Source organism: Pteropus medius, unplaced genomic scaffold (genome assembly GCF_902729225.1).
Source record: "Pteropus medius unplaced genomic scaffold, Ma_sr-lr_union100, whole genome shotgun sequence".
Lineage (NCBI taxonomy): Eukaryota > Metazoa > Chordata > Mammalia > Chiroptera > Pteropodidae > Pteropus > Pteropus medius.
The window spans coordinates 7,624,736-7,645,836 of record NW_024347790.1 but is presented as its reverse complement, the minus strand read 5'-3'; the positions used below and the strand labels follow the sequence as shown (position 1 = coordinate 7,645,836).

The 21,101-nt window shown below is 40.2% G+C and overlaps 1 protein-coding gene and 1 long non-coding RNA gene across 5 annotated transcripts in view; one reads left to right on the top strand and one right to left on the bottom strand.

The window, feature by feature from the left end:
• PIP4K2A (phosphatidylinositol-5-phosphate 4-kinase type 2 alpha) overlaps positions 1-21,101 on the top strand; it is a 166,805-nt gene that overhangs the window by 55,659 nt on the left and 90,045 nt on the right. The gene's annotated exons all lie outside the window — the stretch shown is intronic.
• Positions 8,666-16,394, bottom strand: LOC120614675 (uncharacterized). The gene is made up of 3 exons (XR_005656045.1): positions 16,003-16,394; positions 9,167-9,337; positions 8,666-8,834 (listed from the first exon to the last, which is right to left on the bottom strand). It is a non-coding gene; the product is annotated as an uncharacterized LOC120614675 (long non-coding RNA).

Here is a 21,101-nt window from a genome sequence, read left to right as displayed (position 1 = left end):
CGTATCTCTGACTAGATAATCTTCGTCTTTCTTTAATAAGTGTGTTTAACACTTTGGCTCAGTGCCAACTCACACACTCTCCGGGTGGGGATAAAGAGCACGCTCCTCATCAGAGGTTCTAGAAGGTCCACCTTGGCTCCCGACCCCACTTGGGTTCAAATGGGAAAGAAAAAGTGTTCCTCATAAGTTAGAAACTCAGTGTAAATACTGTAGCTTTTACTCTCTGACAAACAGATGGCATTCCAGTTATTCTCAGCAGAAGTAAGGTGAGTCTTGACTTTTTGCCATCTGAACTCATCTGCTTCCTGTCTCTAAGAGCTTAATTTAAGTCTGTTTGTTAGAAAAATATGTGTACTTGAAACCACCACCTATTAGGTGAGTCCAAGCTACCTGGAAGCAAAATGCACGCAAAATATGTGTTGTTAGCACTGACCTAAGATTTTTTGTGTGTGAGATGGAAGAATGAAAACTCTGTCAGACATCTGAATTATTTTTTAAAGTAAGAATGTGGTCAAAAGTCCAATGAAATCTTAATCTTCCCTTCTTCCTCTCCTCTTGGCTCCTTCTCCAGCTAAACAGAAAAGGTGTTTCTTCCTTGTGTCCAAGAAAGTTGGTTTTCAGACGTAATTCTCTTCGTCGACCAAAGCCTGCAGCGTGGCGGGAACCAGGGCTGCAGGTGCTGCCAGGACCTCTGTTTCTCATCGCTGCTTCTGGTCAACACCTCTGCCTCCTCCAGGCCAAATCATGGAGGTCACTGATGACCACCGTGTTTTATATTTCATCATGCAGCGGTGGGGAGAGGCCAGCACAAAGGTCCCAAGTCCCACCCTGGGAAGAAGACTCATTGCACGGCTTGGGGCTCGGGCCAATCCCAGGCCAAGCAGTTAAGGCGGGGACTGGGGAACGCTGTTGGGCAGGGAATAGGGCCACAGTACATAGAATCTCCACTCCTGTGGTAGCCATATGGGTGTGGGGAGGGACGCGGCTGGTGAGCAGGGCATTCAAAACGGAGAGTTGAGTGCGCATTAAGTGAGTAAATATGAGGTCCCTTGAATAGAACAAAAATTCACTCCTTATGTTCAAGTGAGTGCCTTATTGTGATCGACCAAGGATCTATTTTCTGAGACAGACTGTGTCTTAGTGGCATAGTGGCCCTGGCATGCTCAGGGCCACTTCGCGGGCGGTGGGCAAAAGCAGACTCTGGCTGAGCAGTCAAGAGCCCTGGGGCTTTGCCTGCCTTTACCCTGGATGCCACTGGGCTTCAGTTTCTTCATTTATAAAATAAGGGGGCTTGATTAGGTAGTCTGCAGAGTGCCGTCCGAGACTAAAACTGCTGTTTCTGTCTGCAACATCATTTGTCATAGAATGTAATAAATGTACAGTAAGACTTACGATGATGATAAATTTAAAAAACACTACTGCATTACAAGCATATATTGCATTTGTCGATTTGATAAGGCTTGATCATAGAAGAGGCATTAAATTTTTTGTTCAGAAAGGAATGTGAGTCAAATTACACTTTTTCTCAACAAATCTTTCTCTTAGTTCTTGGAACTGTGTATTGCTTTTTAGCTTGATAATTTTCCCCTAGATCTCATTAGGCTCCACATCCTTGCCACACGTTTATATAGAATATTATATATTATTCTCTTTCATCTAACTATCACTGCTTCTCCTCAATTTCCTCTGCACTATATATCCATTTTGCATTACGGAATTCAAAATTGAACCATGTTTAAGCAACACCATGTCAATCACTGGAGTCTAGATTCCATTTTCCCACAGGAAGAGAAGAAGGTAAATAAATTGGATCTAGCAAGAAGCTTGAATATTAGGATGTGCCCATAATTGTCTTTTTCAACAGAACTCCATGAAGAGGGCAGGCAAATCCCCAAGGTTGTGCGCAGGTCACTGACAGAGTCAGCATAACCCACCCCCAGGGTCCTTTGAGGGGCAGTGGGTCTCAGCCAGCATGGCTTCCTGCCACAGCTGCTGTTCTTCCAGATGATTCTGCTGCTCTTTAAACTCTTTCATGTAATGCATCATCCTCATGAAAAAGACTTTGTGCTGGTAAACAGGCTGACACTCTCGTTTCTCATTTCACTCCGCCCCGTACCTGGGAGTCCTCTTGTCTGTGGAAAGAGCACCTGATTGTTGCAAAGGTTTCTTTGGATTTGAAAATACCTGGTGCCACCAAGGGACGTACTGAAGGAGTAAATTTCCCAGATGTAATTCCATCATTCTTCCGTGATTTATGAGTCCCTATTATGTTAAGCCAAACAGACATTTTCTTTCAATATTCTAGAACTAATAAAAAATCCAGTGAGCTTCATATAAAGGATTGTGTTTTAATAAAAGTGGTAATTCAAAACACCTGTTTAACTCGTAACTTTCGATTCTAATCAAAGCTCTGTTAATCCTTTGCTTGGGACATCCTGATTTTTTTTTTTTTTTTTGCCTTTTCTTTAAAGAAAGAAAGACAACACACCCATTTGATTGAAATTTGATTCTTCTTAGTAAAACTGCCAGTTTTAATTAAGTTTGAAAACTGAAATACGGCTAGAAGTTGGATGAAATTCAGCATAGTAATTCCATTCACGTGTTCTCCGTGCTATGAAGAAGGAGCTGTGAATTTGTGCGGATGAAGACCTGACATGACTAATTGTTCCTGCTTCTGTGAATTAAATCTAACTTTTTAGTTTTGTCGGTGTTCATAAAAAATTCTTTTATGCTTATTGAGGGGAAGAGATCACTAAAAAAGATGTTCGATTTTAAGCTATGGCTCCTTTTGATGAGCGATAGCAAATTGTCCATTCGGAGGTTTTAATAAGGAAAATGGGAGGCATTTTGTGTTGTGAAAAATCGTGTTCTAATTTAAAAGAAATATTAGAGTAGGGTATTCTTCAGTGATGTGCATGTTCTGTGTTTTCACCAATCTGTATTCTTGGATGTATCATCTACTTTTTTCCTGTGATCATTTCCAAGTCAATTTGGACCTGATAAAAGTTAAGGATGCATGTACATTTTTTTAAAAAGCTCTTAATTCTGACTCTTGAATGGAGAAATTAAGAGAAATACATTTATTTTTGTCTCTCAATTAATTAAAATGTTAATTCTTTTAAAACTTCCTTTGATTTCGCCTACATATATAGTCAGCAGGGGAACGAAGAAGTAGAAAAACTATAATAGCTATTCCAAGGCACTATGATTTTTAGACTTTCTCTTTCATTGAACTTGAAGTTCCCTCAGAATTCTTTTAAAGCAAAAGCCAAAAACTTGTGTCAAAGAATTTCTTGTGATTGAACATAGAATAACAGTAGAAAGTGGTTTTTTTCCCTTCCCTTTTAAAAAATTGACCCCTGTTCACTAGAAGTATGGTTAGAGACAATTTCTAGTTAAAATATTTACTTTGAAAAATGTTTACTTTGAAAAATGACTAGTTTAAATATTTACTTTGAAAAATATTTATTTTAAAAAAGGAAAGAGAAGGAAGAGCATGTAAACCAAAATCCCCAAAGAGGTGTGAAAAAGGAGAATTTATCCAGGTGAAACAGTTTGCAAACCAGAGAAATGTCTCCTCCAGTAGAAACCGGACGTGAGCTCCCCAGATTCAGAAGGGAGGCTGCCTTTATATAAAGTTTCTCCCCAAGTTCCCAATTGGTCCAATGTTATGCAAAGGAAGTTTCCAAACTCATACAGTTCTGATTGGTTGTTATAGAGCTGTTCTGATTGGTCAGAAGAGATGCAAATGAGGATATAATTGTGCAGTTCTGATTGGACAGAGCAGGTCTTGGTCTGTTAGTCGGAAGATGAAACCAGGGCTTACCTATAATGGTTGACTCAGACACATAAAGAAGCAGGACAGACTGCGGGAAGCCAAGAGTTCAGTCTATGGTATACAGAGTACCTGGGGATCCCCTATCAGCAAATGGCCACTAGACTCTTAATTATTTATAAAATTTGGGCCCTAACTTGACCATGGGGAGTTCATCTCAGAAGATAAATTCCTTCTTGGGGTTCACATCGAATAAATCTTCTCAGGCCCGTAAGCATGAAGTGTTGTGTTAGACTCTTCCTGCCCCTCTTGGTTTCATTCTTAATTTAAGTATAGCATAATTTTAAGACGTACTTTAAGGATAATTGAAGACAAGAAGTCAGGAAAAGTGATTCTGTGGAGATGGGAGGAAGGAGTTACTGAAAGAGGCTATAAGTTTCGGTCAAATTAACCAAAGAACATGGTCACGTGTATATAGAAACTTAATAGGGAAATATAAAGGAGAGATTATTCAAAGAAAAGAGACAGCATGGTAGAGACCTAAGGATTTCATTTAATATGATAGCTTTTAATGTTCCTACCCCAAATTTATATCATATAGAGTGTTTTTTAAATATAAAACTAATGCTTTTCATTTTAATTATATTAATTTATTCTTATAATTGATGACTATGGAAAGAAGATGAAATTCGCTTCAAAATAGATTATTATCCAAGACGCAACCCTCCTGGAGCCCCACTGGTGCTCATTACCGCAGATTCCCTGGTCCTGGGGCCTGTTCAGGAAGACGATGAGAGCATGAGCTAGCAGAATTTCGGAGCGCTGAGTCTCCAAAGGGCACAGTTTCTAGAGATGGTGCTCATTTATAAATTCTTTCTAGAACTGTCTTCACACTTATGTTCAAATCATCCATTCGAATCACTCTGTGAGTCAGAAACAGCTGTTCCAGCGTGGGCTCGTGAGACCCTCTTGGTGACCGAGGGCTGCACATCCCGAGAGCTGATGTGCGTCAAGGCTCAACGTCGAATAAACATGTTTCGTGGGGTTTTTTGATGGCACGCTCTTTGTTTCTGCAGTCACTTTGGTGGTGGTGGCCTGAGTTCTGGTCTTGTCTCAGTAGCATGCCTACTGCGACCTTGTAGCCATGCAGGTCATGCTGCTTGCCTTGCTCTGCGTTGCTTCTTCAAGCACCGCCTGGATAATTCCAGCCAACCACTGAGCCTGGCTGCACCAAGAGACCATGTGTCCACGGTCCAGGGCGTGAGAAAGGCCGGTTCTCCCGAGTCTGTGAATAGGGTTCGAAAAGACTAAATTAGGCAGAGTATGTGGTTATGACTGGGCAGATTTGTGCAGCCTGAAGCACATCGCGCTGAGCGGCAGCAGTTCCGATTCTGGTTTTGATACTGAAAGTAATTAGGTTGTGGTACTTTGGCAAGAAGTCACCTTTTTGGGTTTTAATTTCCTCATCTTTGGGTCATCTCTGGGTCTTTTTTGCTCTTAAATTCTGAAATCTATACTTATAGGTGGTTATGGGTGGAATCAACAGGTGAGAATATTAACAGTCTGAAAAGAGCCATCTGGAAATGGTGCTTAGTGCCAGAGGGACCAGCCCAGGTTTCCAATCATGGGACCATTTTCAACCTTCTGTGATTGGATGGATGCACGGATAATTAAATAGTCTTCCATTCTGAACCTAAAACTTCTTCCACGTCTCCCCACAGATCGTTGCTTTGCACCCCACCTTGAAAATGTTCTGCAGTAGTTATTTATTGCTGTACAATACATCACCCAAAACTTAGTGGCTTAAAAACGACTCTTTATTTGCTTATGATTCTGCAATTGGAGCTAAGCTCTGCTGGGCAGTTCTTCTGCTCTCTCTCCTGTGGCTGCAGCTATCTAGGGACTCCCCTGGGGCTGGACAGCCCCTGATGGCCCCTCTCGCATGTGTGGAGGTCAGCTCTGGCTGCCACAGCAGCAGCATCCCGGAGGACAAGCCCAAGGCACAGGCGCTTGTCTGGCTTGTGCTCATGGTCTCATCTCCTGATGTCCTATTGGCCAAGACAATAGGCAAGACCAGAGTCAATGGATACTGGAAGATATGACTCATTGGGAACCATTGTGCACTCTACCACCTATTTATACTTTGAAGCTGTAATTTGGAAATCTGTGTTCCCTGTCTTAGATGGTAAACTTTCACAAAGTCGCATTTCAGTTTTTGCTTATAGCATCTATGTTCTGCCATGAAAGGGAAAGGGGCATAAGAAATTATTTCTGATGATAGAGGTAGGTGTCTGTCTGTACTTCCCTGAGTGTGGCCAGCAGGGAACATTGCCTCTTCTGGTTCATCTATCTCTAAATGCTCCTTATCAGACTCCTTTGCTGAATCTTCTTCCTGAAGACTCTGGCCATTTTCTTTTTTCATCTGAATGAATCCCTTTACAACCTTATCAATTCCTATAGCTGTAGCTCCTCCTAAAGCTTTAATTAGTATCTCCTTGCAGATTACGTCTAAATATTTTTGGCCTCAGAACCACATTTGTAACTGTATGTTAGGCCTCTCCACATGAATAATCTGTGCACACCCAAGATAATTCATCTTCTACATACCCTAAATTTACATCTCTTTCTGTATTTACTATTTTCAGTATTGGCTTCACTGTTCTAGTCTCAAAAGCTCAAAATTTTTTACACGTTCTCAGCCCCTCCCTCCACCCCTTCCTGTGTCCCAGCCCCCCAGCTCACTGCCTCAGGCCTGCCCTGTGATTCCGGTCCTCCAGGCTTCATCCTTGCTGCAAATTCCGTTCCACTCTAAATCCTTAGACTGTCTTCATCGTATAACCCCCTGGCTCAGAACCTTCTGTGACTCCTTCCTGCCCACAGAACAGAAACCAGCCTTCTCAGCCTGGCCCCTAAAGTCCTTTCAGTGCTGTCCCTTGAAGTCCTGCACTGTCATTTTCTGTGTCAGTGACATGCTCTCTTCTCCAAGGATGAGTCGTTCCCCTCCTCCAGGATCTCGCTCCAGCATCTCCCCATACAAACTTTCTTCTTGATGCTATCACATGCTGCTAGCACTTACAAAAAAAATAATGGACTCTATATTTGAGAGAGGTTTCAGGTTCGGAACAAAATTGAGGGAAAAGTACAGAGTTCCCACATATCCCTTCCACTCAACCCAGCCATCCCCACTACCAGCATCCTGCACCAGAAGGCACCTTTGTTACCATCGCTGAGCCATCACTGACACCTCGTTACCAACCAGAGTCCACAGTTTACATCAGGGTTCACTCAGTGTTGTGCATTTCATGGGCTTTGACGAGTGCATAATGACATATATCCAGCGACATGATACGGAGTATTTTCACTGCCCTACGGATCCCCCGTGCTCCACTTACGCATCCCTCGCTCTCTCCCAAGCTGCTGGCACTTTTCACTCATCTCACATGTCTGTTTCTGTCACTTGGTTTTGAACGCCCCTCGTCTGTCTTCCTTCACTACATAGTTATTTACAAAAATGTAGATACGTAGATTACATCTTTAAAATCTCAATTAAAGAGCAGTAACCTGTGGACAACCCAGATTTTACACAAATTGGACATTTTGGGGGACATACATGCCACCACCACGTTAGGGGTTGCTTTTGGAAGAGAACAATGAAACTTGACAGTTTAGGGAGATGTTTTTCAGCTTAGTACAGGTCAATAAATATTTGGTGAAATTAGAGGTGATTTTTTGTTATATAATAGTTGGGTGTACTCCTTCCTAGCCCATAGATTTAAAAAAACCTATGCTTCCCTGGCAATCTTTCACCCTGCTAAACTGAGAGACAGAGACAGAATTGGGCCTTGGAAAAGAACATTTCAGTGAATCCTTCTTTAAAGTCATCTTCTTTTATAATGTGAATCGTCACCTCTTAATTACTCTTCTACACTCGGACTTTTTTAAAGATGCTATTGAATTACAATAAACAAGCAAGTAAATGCCAAACAGGTTAGCAGTAATGTACCCAGAATATGATGCTGCTGCGAAGAGCCAAACGGAAAAGTGTATGGACTTCGAAAGTTGTTTGAACAGCATTGTCAGCAAGTGTCTGCACGGCCCCCAGATCTGCAGTCACCGTGGAAATGAACGCGAATGGTAAACAAGAAGGACGATAGGGTGCGAGACCAGAGGAGGAATTACAGTTTCTCATATCAAGAGGAGTGAAGTGTCGTTGTCTTAGATTTGCTGATGGTGATGAAGGGACACGGTCAAGCTTGCTTCTCTCCATCCTCTCCGGCTGAGATCTTTGGTCAGGGCTATAATGGTGGGCATTGTACGGGGCTGGGTTCGCACTGACTCTGGAAGGCCAGCTGCAGTTTCTCCCCTTAGTTGCAGGCTCACTACAACTCTAAGCCGAATCATCATATTTTGATTTAACCACATTTTATTTTCAATGAAAGTCAGCAAAAATTTACTAAGGGTCTAGTCCGGAGCCGCACTCTGGGGATATTGACGCCGGTGACAGTATGGTGCAGTCACCCAGTGCCAGGCATGGTTGTAGACTCAGGTCGTCCTCACAGCAACCTCAGGGCACGTGGACTTGAACTCTGCACTCCTAACGACGCGTCTGAGATGTCTGGAAAAGACCCCCCACTCCCTTTGTCTACAGGTGGACTCTCACCCCCTTACACGCAATGACTCCTGTACTTAAACGAGGAGTCGAGAAAACAAAACTACACTGTCGTGTTTCGTATATATTGTCTCTTTTCTCCGGCGATCGGTTTTATGAAGTGTTTTGAGGGCATGAAGTTATGAACAGCTTTGGGGTATGGCCTCAAGGAATGACAGCCCCGCTGACGAGGAATCGGCACCCACCGTGTCTCTGACTCCTCCCTTCTTGGGTGTCCCCCATTCTCACCGCCTCGAATCTTCTTCCTATGCCCTTTGCAGCAGGCTTTGAGGAGCCCCCAGAAGCCTCGGCTTACGCTGACTGATGAGGATAGCATCATTTCCCCGCTCTCTTTACTAGCAGTTGAGGCAAAGCTGGAATTTTTTCATGAGGAGTTTTTACTGTGGGTGCCTGGGTAAAATAAAAAGAGCAGAAAACTGCGGAAATAAAGAAAATGGACAGGTATAGTTTACACAGAGGTATCATGTTGTTTGTTTTATTCAGTTGTCATCTGCTCCTTAAGCAGTTTTCCTCTGGTTTCTTTAATTGAACAGGTTTTTGGTTTTTTTTTCCTCTCTCTCTCTTTTTAAAATTTATGTCCTTTTCATTTATTTATGTGTATATAAGACAAGAGGCAGCTGCGTGCCATGGCTGAGAGCCCAGGTTCTGGGGTTGTACCGACCAGGTGATCAGAGTAAGACATATTGCTCAGAGGTCGTTATGACCTTGAGCCAGTCACTTACCTGCTCTTAGCCTCAGTGTCCTTATCTGTAAAGCAGTGAGGAATATATTAGTCCGGTTCCTTCCACGCTGTTGTTAAGATGATGACATAAGAAAGACTGTACATGTTAGCCTTGAGGATGTGGTGTTATTGTTAATTTTTAGAAATGATGAATGGTCAGGATGGAAAGGTTCTGTACAAATAGAAAATCAAAGAATATAAAAAAATTAAAATGCAACTGCTTTCTAAAAGTCAGTCTTATTTTTTTCCCTCTTATCCTAAAACCTGATAATGTAACAGAGTCAGGAATACTTCATGTCCTATTCCCCTTGTCTATTTTCCCATATATTTTTTTTTTAAATCAGCTTTAAGGATTGATTGATTCATTCATTCATAACCGAGCCAGGCACTGAGCTAGGTGCCTGGGATTAAGTGCATATTTTACCCCTATGCAACTTGCTTCTTGCTCAAGAACTAGAACAGATGGTACATGGGGCATGAGAGAAATATTTCAGTTAATACTATGTAAGATGCGTACGAAAAACAAACTGAGGTAACACCAAGTCGTTAAGTTCAGTAAGTGGGTGCAGATTATTAGAGAGAGAAACAACGATTGGATGTACCAAACTAAAAACACGGTATTGATGGTTTTTTCCCCCTTTGCAGATAATTTCAAACCTAAAAATGTCACAAAAGTGAATACGAAGCCTTCCCATATACCCTTCACCCAGATGTTAACGTCTCACGTAACCAAGAGCACTGTTAACGAAGATCAGAAAATTGATGCGGATCCAATATTGTTATATAATCAGTAGATCTCATTCACATTCCCCCAGTTGTTTGATTTCTGTTTCAGGATCACGTGTTGCATTTGGTTGTCATGTCTCCTTAGTCTCCTTTAATCTGGACGAGTTTCTCCTTCTTTATATGTCCATCTGGATCTTTACACTTTTGATAAAGAATACGGACTAGTTATTTTGTAGAATGGCTCTCAATTCGGGCTTATTTACGAAGGATCGGATTCATATTATGCATTTTTCATCAGAATATCAAGTTATTGGTTCTGTGCCCCTTTCAGTGCATCATATCAGAAGACATATGATGTTGACTTTGATCTCTTGGTTACAGTGATATCAGCTTTGTCTATTAACTGTAAAGTTACTGTTTTTCCCTTTGTTCCTGATAAGTATTTTGTAGGGAGATATTTGGAGACTATGTAAGCATCCTGTTTCTCACCATCCTTTTGCTCATTAATTTTAGCATCCATCAATGATTCTTACCTGAAGCAGTTATTACTGGAGTATTTTCCAGTAGGTGATTTTTAAATTTTTGTCATTCTTTTACTTTTATTAGTTGGAATTCTGCTGTAAGAAAGTTTTTCTTGTCTGTCTGTCTATCTATCATCTATCTATGTATCATCTATCTGTTTAGCATGAACTCATAGTTTCTTATTCTATGGGTTACAATCTATTATTATCATTATTTACAAAAAGATTATTTTAAAAAATATTCGGAAGAGGGATCATTACCAAAGCAAATAAACTTTTTGTTGACTGTCACTGCCAAGTACAAGTGCACATCGTTTGGTGCGATATTGTGCTATCGTCTTGCTGTGCTGCTTTCAGGGTAGCTTATGTGACCTGGCTCCTGACCCATGAGAAATTGTCATCTTAGTTACTGCCAAACTTCCTCACCCCTGTTTCCATCTTACTTTTTACTCTTGTAAAAAAAACAAACAAACAAACAAAAAAAAACAGAGAACCGATAGATCAAACCTTGCCTGTCTGCTAGTTTAACCAACATGGAAGACAGGGAAGGTGAGAGGTCTCCGAATTCAGGTACTTCGCAGTAACTGAGAGATGATGCATCAGGCCTCAAAACTGCACATCCTGTCTGAGCTTTAGGTGGGCGTTGCGGTTCCTGAAACCAAGAGTTCTCTAACTTGAGTTTTTTGTCATCGTCGTTTTTGAGTTTTTTGCTGTCCATCTATGGCCCTTTCTAATGTTTTGCTGATAATCACACATTTACTGATGTCTGAAAACAGAACACTAGGGTCATCGCTGTGAAGCGAACATGTACAACAGTTCTAGAAGCTGCTAACTTAGTAGACACACATTTAAACACTGTCAGGCCTCTCAACTTTAGTGTTTTGTGTCATGGGGTTAGAGGAGAGAGTATAAACCACATAATTTGTCATGATAATCGGGGCACTGGGAGTCATTATTAAAATTAGTAATTTGAGTAGAGGAAATGACATGGTATCGTTAACAGCTTCATATTAAACAAGAAAGCAGTGTGTCCCATATACTCTATTCTTGCTGTGGCCTGTGGCTGGAAACTTCCCCTAGTGGGCAAGCGTTTTTAGTCAAGCGGACCCTGTCTACCAAGTACAGAGTGTCACGTATACAGTCCAATCAAGTGAAAGGTCAGACTTTTCCTGAGAATGTCTATCTTAGTCCATTGGAGCAGCTATATCAAAATACCACAGACCGGGTGGCTTATAAATCACAGAAGTTTATTGCTCACAGTTCTAAAGGCTGGCAAGTCCAAGGACAAGGCATGGTGAGGACCCTCTCCGTGGTTTGTAGGCCATACCTTCCCTCTGTGTCCTCACGTGAAAGAAGGGTCTAGAGATCTCTGTGGCAGTCTGTTATATGGCACTAATCCCATCCGTGAGGGCTCCACCCTTATGACGGAAGCACCTCCCAAAGACCCCGCCACCTAATACCATCATCTTTGGGGATTGAGACCTCAACATGTGAATTTGTGGGGTGGGGGCACAAACATTCAGACTATAGCAATATCAAATGCCTCTTTTTTTCCCCTTGTTATTTAGTGAAGGTAAAATATCTTTTTTTCTTAATCCATTTTGAAAGAAATCTTTTAGGAAGGAAGGTTTTTTTAAAAAAAACCTGTCTTTAGAATTGAACACACTTGTCACCATTGTAATTATAGGCATTGTTGTAAAGTAATACTTTTCATAGGAAGTGTATTACCTCTAGAGTTTTAAAAAATATATAGGAGAAAACTAGTGAGATTGGGTTAACAAATCAACAAATTTGGAAAGTGACATTTCCTAAAACTTCGATGAAGTTAAGCCTATTTCTTCAATGAAAATGGTAAACTGCCTGAAATTTTACATCTAGATATGTTATTATTTGCATTTTAAATTTATTTCAGTATTGTTTATATGTTATCTAAAAGTGGTTTTTTTTTTTAAAGAACAGCCTATTTTATAGTTAATTCAGTCACTATGTTGCTTTCCTTGAAATAAGTTTTGTCACCCCCTCTAGCTTTCTGTGCCAGTTGAGAACTTAATGTCCTCGTCTTAGGGTAATTCTAGGTCTAGGGAGCTCTTCATGCACCTACAGTTTTGAAGAATGCAAGCAGGTAAATGTTTAACTACATGTAAGTAAAATATTAAGTAAAATGTGCTTATAGTAGCTGGGTTTTTTTTCCTTTTTCTTTTTTCCATTTTCACACTTTCAGTAGTGTTTATTTAGAGATGGTGAGGTGCTTGTATATTAAAACAGAATACATCTTTAAGCACTATTGACCTAAGTCTCCAATAAATGTTCTGTTTCATTTGATTGGCTGTCAACAAATTATATGAGAACAAGAGAAGAACTTGTTTATTGTTTAGAATCGCTCAGCTGGTAGAATTAGATAGTGTTTGGAGAATATTTTATTTCATTGATTTTGTGCCAGTAAAATCATCTTTTAGTAAGTCATCTTGCATTCAATCAGTCTGAACTTTGGTGATCTGGTAAATAGGAATTTATCAATTGGCATGGTAGCATTTCGTTTTTGTTTTATGAATATCAGGATTCGTCTCTGCTAGATAGTCACTTTTAAAGTTTATAAGTGAACATTGAGTTTAAAATGTGTTCAACAGCTGTTTCTTGTAGTTGGACCCTGGGATGGGCAGAATGTACAAAGATGAATATAATCTGGTCCCTATCCTTGAAGTGCTTCTTCTAATCTAGTAAAGAAAGAAGACAACTATAGGCCATATTTTCTCTCATTATGAGAAGTTTTGTTTTTTCCTGCCTTTACAACAAATGCTTATATTCTCATATTCTTTTTACGTTGTCTTTAGAGAAGAAACCAGTAAGGTCCTCAAATAATTGCTGTCACTGAGTATCTCGGGGATTCTTAAATTCAACAATAAAAGGCCTTGCACATAGGCAAAACCCTTGTATACTTAAATGGTAGCAGTGAAATTATAATTTGTCATGTATTGCAACAAGGTTTTAAATGGCTTTCCTTATCTTTCTTTGCATATTAGATTTTGGTTTGACAGATGCAGGTTTATTTCAGATATTCGTTACATGGCACATCTTGATGAGCAGGAAAAGGCAACGCAGTAGCTTTTGGTTGACTTCCTGTTTATGTTCTACCACAGAGAGTTTTGTGTTTATTTTGAAGTGGTACCAGTGAGCACTGGTAAAGCTCTCGTTCTTCACTCACAAAGCTGTAAGTGGCTCCTGCACATCGTCAGGGAGCATATCCATCGGCCAGCCAAAAGGGTCCTTTCCTGCTGCTGAGGGCCAGAAACAAATTCAAGTCCTTTGGCCTTTCCTGAAATGCATGTGATAACATGTGACAAAGAGTGGGGAAAAGAGAGCATGAGGAAAATTCATAAGTAACAACTGTTAACAAAAATTCAACTGAGTACATTTTAAAGATCTAACTGGCTTTACTGAACGATTCATGAGTCAGGCAGCATCCCATCTGACACGTAGACAGGACCTCCAAGAAGCTTTACAGAGCAGGAGGCTTTTATAGGAAGAAGGAGACAGGGACAAGGAATGAGCAGATTACCTCATCTCCCTTCAGGGATGGAAAAGGGCCTCTGCGGCAGATGACCTCATTGGCACTGACCAGAAAATTCCAGACTGACCAGTTAAGACTGCATTGAGGTTTGTAACTGTGATTCGTTTAGGTATGAAGACTTGGTCTGCTAACATGAGGCTTAACGAAAGTGACTCCATTTGGGTCCTGTCATTTTCTTTTTAACACAATGAAACAAGAAAATTTTGATTTTCCTCTGCTAAGATTAAAAAATTCACGATTCCCATGGAAGTTCATACAGCAATCCCTTGGTTTTTCCGTAAACAGGTTTAGAGATAGAAATTAAGAATTAACTTATTCAGAGTTGACAAAACATGAATTTGGAGTTATCGAAATCGCATTTCTAACTGAATGTTGACTGATAAACTTCGTTAGGTTCTTTAAATCGTGTTTTCCAAAGACAAGCATGCGTAAGACTGAACAGTTAGCCTTTAAGATCAGAGTGGAAAATACATCTGAATGCGAAATTGACTCCTGAAGTAAGAAAGACATTCGTGAGAAGATATCAAAGAGGCTAATGCATTTTCTAAGATTTGCATCATTTACCTGATAATAAGATCTGCATCATAATACCTCAGACCTGACCTTGGAGAGACCATGTAGGGTAGTCTTATGTTCTCTTGGCCATACAGTATTTGCAATGCTGGGTCAAGGATTAGATGGCTCACCTGCAGTCTGTTCTTGATCTTAACATTGAGGCTAAACAGTTAGCCTCAAATGTTTCAGAAAAAAGATAATCGAAATATAAGGATGAGGGAAAAAATTTGAATCTTTTATAACAGCTAAGTGTACAGTTCCCTGTCCAATGTTTTAGAAGTTTCCAAGTTTAAAATCCAGTGAGAACCGCCTGGGTTAAATTTGGTGTGTTGCATCTTTAATTCATGTTTGTAGCATATGGAGAATGAGAAATTAATGTCAGTTGATCTAATTTGGAATTAAGATGCTCTGTTATCTAATTCTGTGGTTTTTGTTTTTTGTGTTTTTTTGGTTATCTATTTTTACAGCTGGTAGAATATATACAATGTAGTGGGAGGAGGTGGGGAAAGGAGAGAATTATTTATGCAAAACTCATGTGGCAAGTGCTCTTCTTCCTAAAATAATGAAAACAAACAGTAGCATTTTTGTTCTTTTGACAGTTTATGAATTAGGAGTATTTGTGGATATATATTATCTATATATATATAAGATATATATTATAATTGGTATGACACATTTTTGAAAATTCATGAATAATGACATGGTGACAGTTTTTTCTTACCAGATTTAAAAATAGTGCTTGTTATTTTTATTATTTGTAAAACACTTCAGTACAATTATTTGTGAGTATATAGGCACCTAAGTCAAGGGTTTAAAATGTTGTTTTCAGCCATGAAAAAGATATTAGCTGAGCTAACGATTATTTTGAAAATCACACCCCTGTGCTTTGTATCAAAAGATAAAGTAAATTCGAATTTGTATGAAAAAGTGCTTTTCAGCATTTCGTTGTGATGGATTGAAGCTATGTTAAAACCTAAGCTGAATTCTAAATTGAGCTTATCCTCAACGTTTGGAAACATTTTCAGTGTCAAAAGAAAGTTGTGTGAAAAATGTAGTCTGGTATGTCTTAGAAACAATCTCCTTTTGTTCCGAATAAAATAGCTTTGGACTATTGTTTGCTCAACAATTCTTCCTTTTTCAGACAAAACGAGTTGCCTTTTGGCTTTCATTTATTAGAAAAATGCATTTACACATGCTTGAAATAGTCTTTTAGGCTAAAGAATGTAACTCACCAGGAAAACATGACTGATTCAGCCTATCATATAGGAAAGCTCTGAACTCAGAAGCAAGTTATTCTGAAGCTTTCAAACAGAATGTATTTTAGAAATGGGGGCGAAGAGAAATTAACTTAGAAGATTGCAATCTAGATATATAGATAACGAAAGTGCTGTTAATCCCTTGCAGTCATTTGATATAAATATCTATATCCCAAACTTTCAACATTTTTGCAAACATTGCATGGTTTACCTGTGATAACCAGGCACATCTTTCCACAAACTCATGGAGGGCACTCGGCTGGACCACTGCTTCCTTGTAAGATGCAGGGCCACGTCGGTGGCTATAATGTCATCTTTCCATGGGACATCCTGTTCAGGACTCTAGCATCCAGTTTCAGAAATGTGTATGTGAGGTTGGCACAAGCATAGGCCTTAGCATAGAGGAATCTAGTTCTCCGTTCTCCTCTCATGATCTCAAGGAGGCCGTTTATCTTCTCGGCTGAGTTATTTCCCTTTCTTTCTTGTCTGTTCAATGAGAAAAATCTTATGTCATTATTATGAGGGAAAAAGCAGGTAGTACATATGAAAGTGTTTCTCACAGTTTTTAAGTGAGATGTTGCTATGGGTAACTGTGAATGCCGTGTAGTATGCCTGCCTCTGGTCAGTGCAAATATAGGATTCTTTCTCCGTGGTGCATACTAAATTCTCAGAGCATACAGAGGGCTCGCCGGCTTGGTGGGAGGGAGCAGAGAGTTCTGTCAAAAATACGTGGGGACTATTTATTCTCCGAAACACACAGCCAAATGTCCTGTTCCCCACCACAAGGATAGGAGATGGGTAAAGATATGTGTATCTTGGAAAATCCCCCATAGAACAATAGACTCCAAATATTTTGACCACACATCATGTGTGTGAAATTTAAGCGTGCTAACGTGTATACTTATTTATACATAATAGTCATATGCAAATATCAATGCTGTGTACATTTTACACCATATCTAAAAACTAAAAATGGTGAGATTCAATTTTAAAAATAATTTTAACGCTATAAAAAAAATCTTTTGCCCTCATTAAAAATGATTAATTTTTTTAGTGAGAGCAGTCTAATTAGTATATTTTTTGAAAATTTTATTTTCATATTGATTTTTTATAGCCTACCTCTAAGGTTTTGTATATTTTGATTCTTGGTTTCAGTGGCTTTTGTTGCTGAAGAAAACACTGACAAAGATTTATAAAATACAAATGCAAGAACTGTATCACTTTTACTAAATCATCATACTCCTGTCTCAGCCTGTCCTGCCAGTTTTAGTTGACGTGACAAAGCTTCGAGTTGACTTCCAGATGTTAAATTTCATTTTCTCTGAACACTTCAAAACTTATTGGAAGGTATTGTTGTTTTTAAAGTTTTAACCAATGGGTTCAAAGCTCATTAACAAACAGGCTCGAAACTCTCTGGCAAAATTTCTAAGAAGCTAGAATAATACTCTATTTCCAAGTTTCTGGGTGTGCTGATACAAGAGCTTTCTTAGGTGACACAGTTACACTGTTTTCGGCCCCAAGATCACAGAAAAGTGAGAACATTTCCCGACATCTGTTTTTCGAATCCTCTCTTTTCAAAGCTTTAGTTTCTCTTGAAAAGCAGTTGTTTTCTTAGTCAATGCTGAGTCTCACCTTTACCTTGAAAGGAAGCTTGAAGTGTGTTTATTTATTTGCTGCTGAGGAGCACACTACTGACAGACACCTCTGACCTCTGACCTCTGACCTCTGACCTCTGCAAAGGCCCACAAATTTGGAACACTTGTCTTTTTTGCAAAGGAGAAGCACATGACTCATCGTTTAAATTCCACAACTTTTTAAAGTATTTGGGCTCTGCTTCCCTCTCAACCACACAGACTAGTTGTTTTTCGTTTTTTATTTTCAAATTTATTTTTAATCATAGTTGACACACAACATACTATATTATATTAGTTTCAGGCGTACAGCATAGGGATTCAACATTTTATATAACTTACAAAGCGATCGCCACAATAAGTCTGAGAACCAATAGTTATTACATTATTTATTCTATTCTCTTTGCTGCACATTACAGTCTCATGATTTATTTTGTAACTGGAAGTTCGTACTTCTTAATCTCCCTCTCCTTTTCTGCCCACCTGCCAACCTAGTTTTCTGAATACATGGAATAATTTAGCAATTACTAGAAGCAGGAAAAGGTTAGAATCATCTTCACTTAGATGCACCTATAGAGCAGATTTCCTAGGCTGTGCAATTTATTCTAAACCTTGAGTCTTCAAATATTGACCATTGTTTTCTATGTATCTGCCAATAGTATTTGCTAACAAAGGAATTTGTTTGAATTTGGTGCCATATTGGTTTTTCCTGTATTCTTGGCCATTTTTACCTAGGTAGGATTAACTAAAGCAGTATGTAGTTTTCGGTCTTTTGCTATAGTGGAACCTAGAAAGAAGCTTCTGTACATTAATCATTAAATTAGTAAAATTTTGCGGAGTGCTGAATTTGGCAGTCTAGCATTACATGATGTTACACATCCTTGAAAAAAGCATAGATGTTTGTGTTCCGGTGGAGCGCTTAGTTTTTAAATGACTTGCCCATTTGATAGCTCTATGCTGTCATCAACTAATATCTCAAGGCACAGCGTACACTGAAGGAAGTGCAGTTATATCAGTTAGCCAAAACGGATGGGAGCCCACATATCAAACAGTCTTCTCAATAACTTCAATTGTTTTTGAACTGCTCTTGTCATATCCAATTAAATCATCGATGCTTTGACCTCATATTATGGTCAGAGAGAACGCTCCAGGAACTCAGCTGTTAGTTCTACCATATTCTCGTCAACTGGTGCTTGTGTTTTTAGTATAAGCTTCAGTCAGTGGCTTCTTTCAGGCAACCTTTTAAACACGTGTCTGTTTTGTGAGGGTTAATTAAAACCAGATGTTAAAACCAGATGGTATGTTCCGTAAATCCACTCAGCTGGGCACGCGTAAGCTGCGGTCCATCGCAATGCCCTGAACGTGGACAAAGGTGTGGTGTTCCCACTGCCCTCCCCTCCAGGTTGTGGGGTCCCTACCATTTCTGCAGCTTATCACCCTTACAATATACAGCTCATGACTTTGACGTATGGACTGATGAGGCCATGTGCCACACTGTATTATAAGTTTTGCAAAGGTTGATTTTCTTAGATAGAAAGTAAATAGAAATAGAAATTCTCCGATATCCTGCTGGAGAGCATGCGCCCGTGTTGGGGACCATTGCCTTAGAGTTATGTGACGTGCCCCTGAGCTAGGTGCTTCACGAGTGCTTTAATTTTCCAGTTCATTGTTATTATGAAAATAACATGAGGAACTTCATGCCCACCCCAAATCCCCAAACTTGCTCTTCCGGCTTTTATGTACTTTCTGTAAGTTTCATATACAAATATATGAATGTATAACCTTTCTCAAAAACACAAATGGGAGCATACTGAACAGCTTTTTTCACTTTATAGAGAACTTTCCATATTAGCACACAAATACACATAACGGTAATTTCCCCCGATATTCCCCTATATTTCTAGGTAATAGGCTTATACTGTTGTTTATGAATTTGCCAGTTAGAGGTATTATCTGGACTTTTTGCCATGACAGATGATGCTATATCTCTCCTACTCCTTTTTATTGTTCCTCCTTTTGGTTAAAATAATACCCAGCTTTTGGTTAAAGTAATAGTATTCACCTTACTACGTCTCATTGATTTTGAGGACTTTGGGAAGTAATGACTCTGGTAATTAAGTTTTGTGCAATGTTAAATATCACTGCACATATCATAGGTTTGCTTCAGGCCTTCTCTTTCATGTTAGAGGCTGTCCTCACTTGCCTGGTGGTTCCTTCTTATCCATTCAGATTTCGGAATGCAACACTGGAAAACAGAATAGAAGTTCTGGGAACGTGGAGTGGCGATTCTTGTTGGCCCGGTGGGCTTTTGCATGAGGGTGGTCGAGGAGCGGGCCAGCCTCTCCATCCTCGCCACTGGTGGAGTTTCTCCCAGAGCCTTTCCTCCTGAGAGGAACACTCCTGCGTCCCCTCAGGGAGGAGCCACAGGCTGCAGGTGTGACAGCAGCGGGGCAGAGGGTAGGGGCTGAGGGCTCCAGGGTGATATCAGAGATTTCCACTCCTGTGCCCCAGCCCAGCCCTGCTCCGTGCCCAGCATTCCCAGCTCGAAAGCCTCTTGGGTTCAGTTCTCTAAAGAATCAGTCCCCTGTCTCTGTGGGGTGCAGTGCTTGGCAACAGGCAACACGCTGTGTGCCACCTGAACCCCAGGCACCTCACCTGTTCTGCATCTGTGAGAGCAAAGTGGCCACGGCTTTCTCTCCCCTTCCACCAGTCAACAATCCTCCATTTTTTTTAACAAATGCTTTAAAATTTCTCCTCTTCAGTTGTCTGCTCGCCAACTTTCTCTGTCATTGTTGTTTTTTCCACCGCTAACTTCCTTTATTGTCATTTTAGCAGGGTTTCTGGAAGGGCAGGAGGTAAAAATGCATGGTCCATTCACTGCCTAAAATGGGAATCCAGGAAAGCTATATAAGCTGCATAATGGTAACCTTCCTCATATTGTTCTTTCTTGTGCAGTAAAGCAAGCTGCCCCTCTGTCCTGTTCATGGAAAGAAACACAAAAGTCCAGCCCTAACCAAATCGGGAATTCAGTGCTTCCCTTCTAGAATCTTAATATAAGTCCCCACTGTGAAGTTTGCTGAAGATGTCATTTTATTTTAAGTGCTGAACTACACGTGCCCAATTCCTTCTCCACCGTGTTGTAGGTTTTATTGATTGTGCGTGAGCGATTGGTTTTCTAAATGCGTGGCCATCTCTCATCGCTTTCTCCTCCTCCCTGGGTGTGCTGGTGAGACAGCCGTCTTACAGAGCAGTTCTTCCCCATCTTCTCCATTGCCAGCCAGGCTCCACTCCCAGAGGGGTGTGGGAGTTTGGACCTCTTGGCGGAACTGTCAGCGTGGCATCTTCCAGTGCCTTCTGGAAGCTTCTCTTTCACAGCTGACTTGGGGCAGTGTACTTTTAGGGTGTCCTCATTGCTGGGTGAATATACCGAGAGACATCAGGAAGTCTTCAGAAATTTTGGTGTGTCAGATATAACACACCATAGACTATAAAAAGGAAAATATGTTTATTTGAAACTCTCAAGATCAGTTTCTTGGAGTGTCGTGTCATTGCTAGCATTCATGGTCCCCCAGATGAATGAAGTTTGTATTCATTTGACCCCCACTAAGCATTTGAGTGTTGTGTTTGGATGTCTTCAATCACAACTGGTAGAAACCTAACTTCCACTAGACTAAAGGGT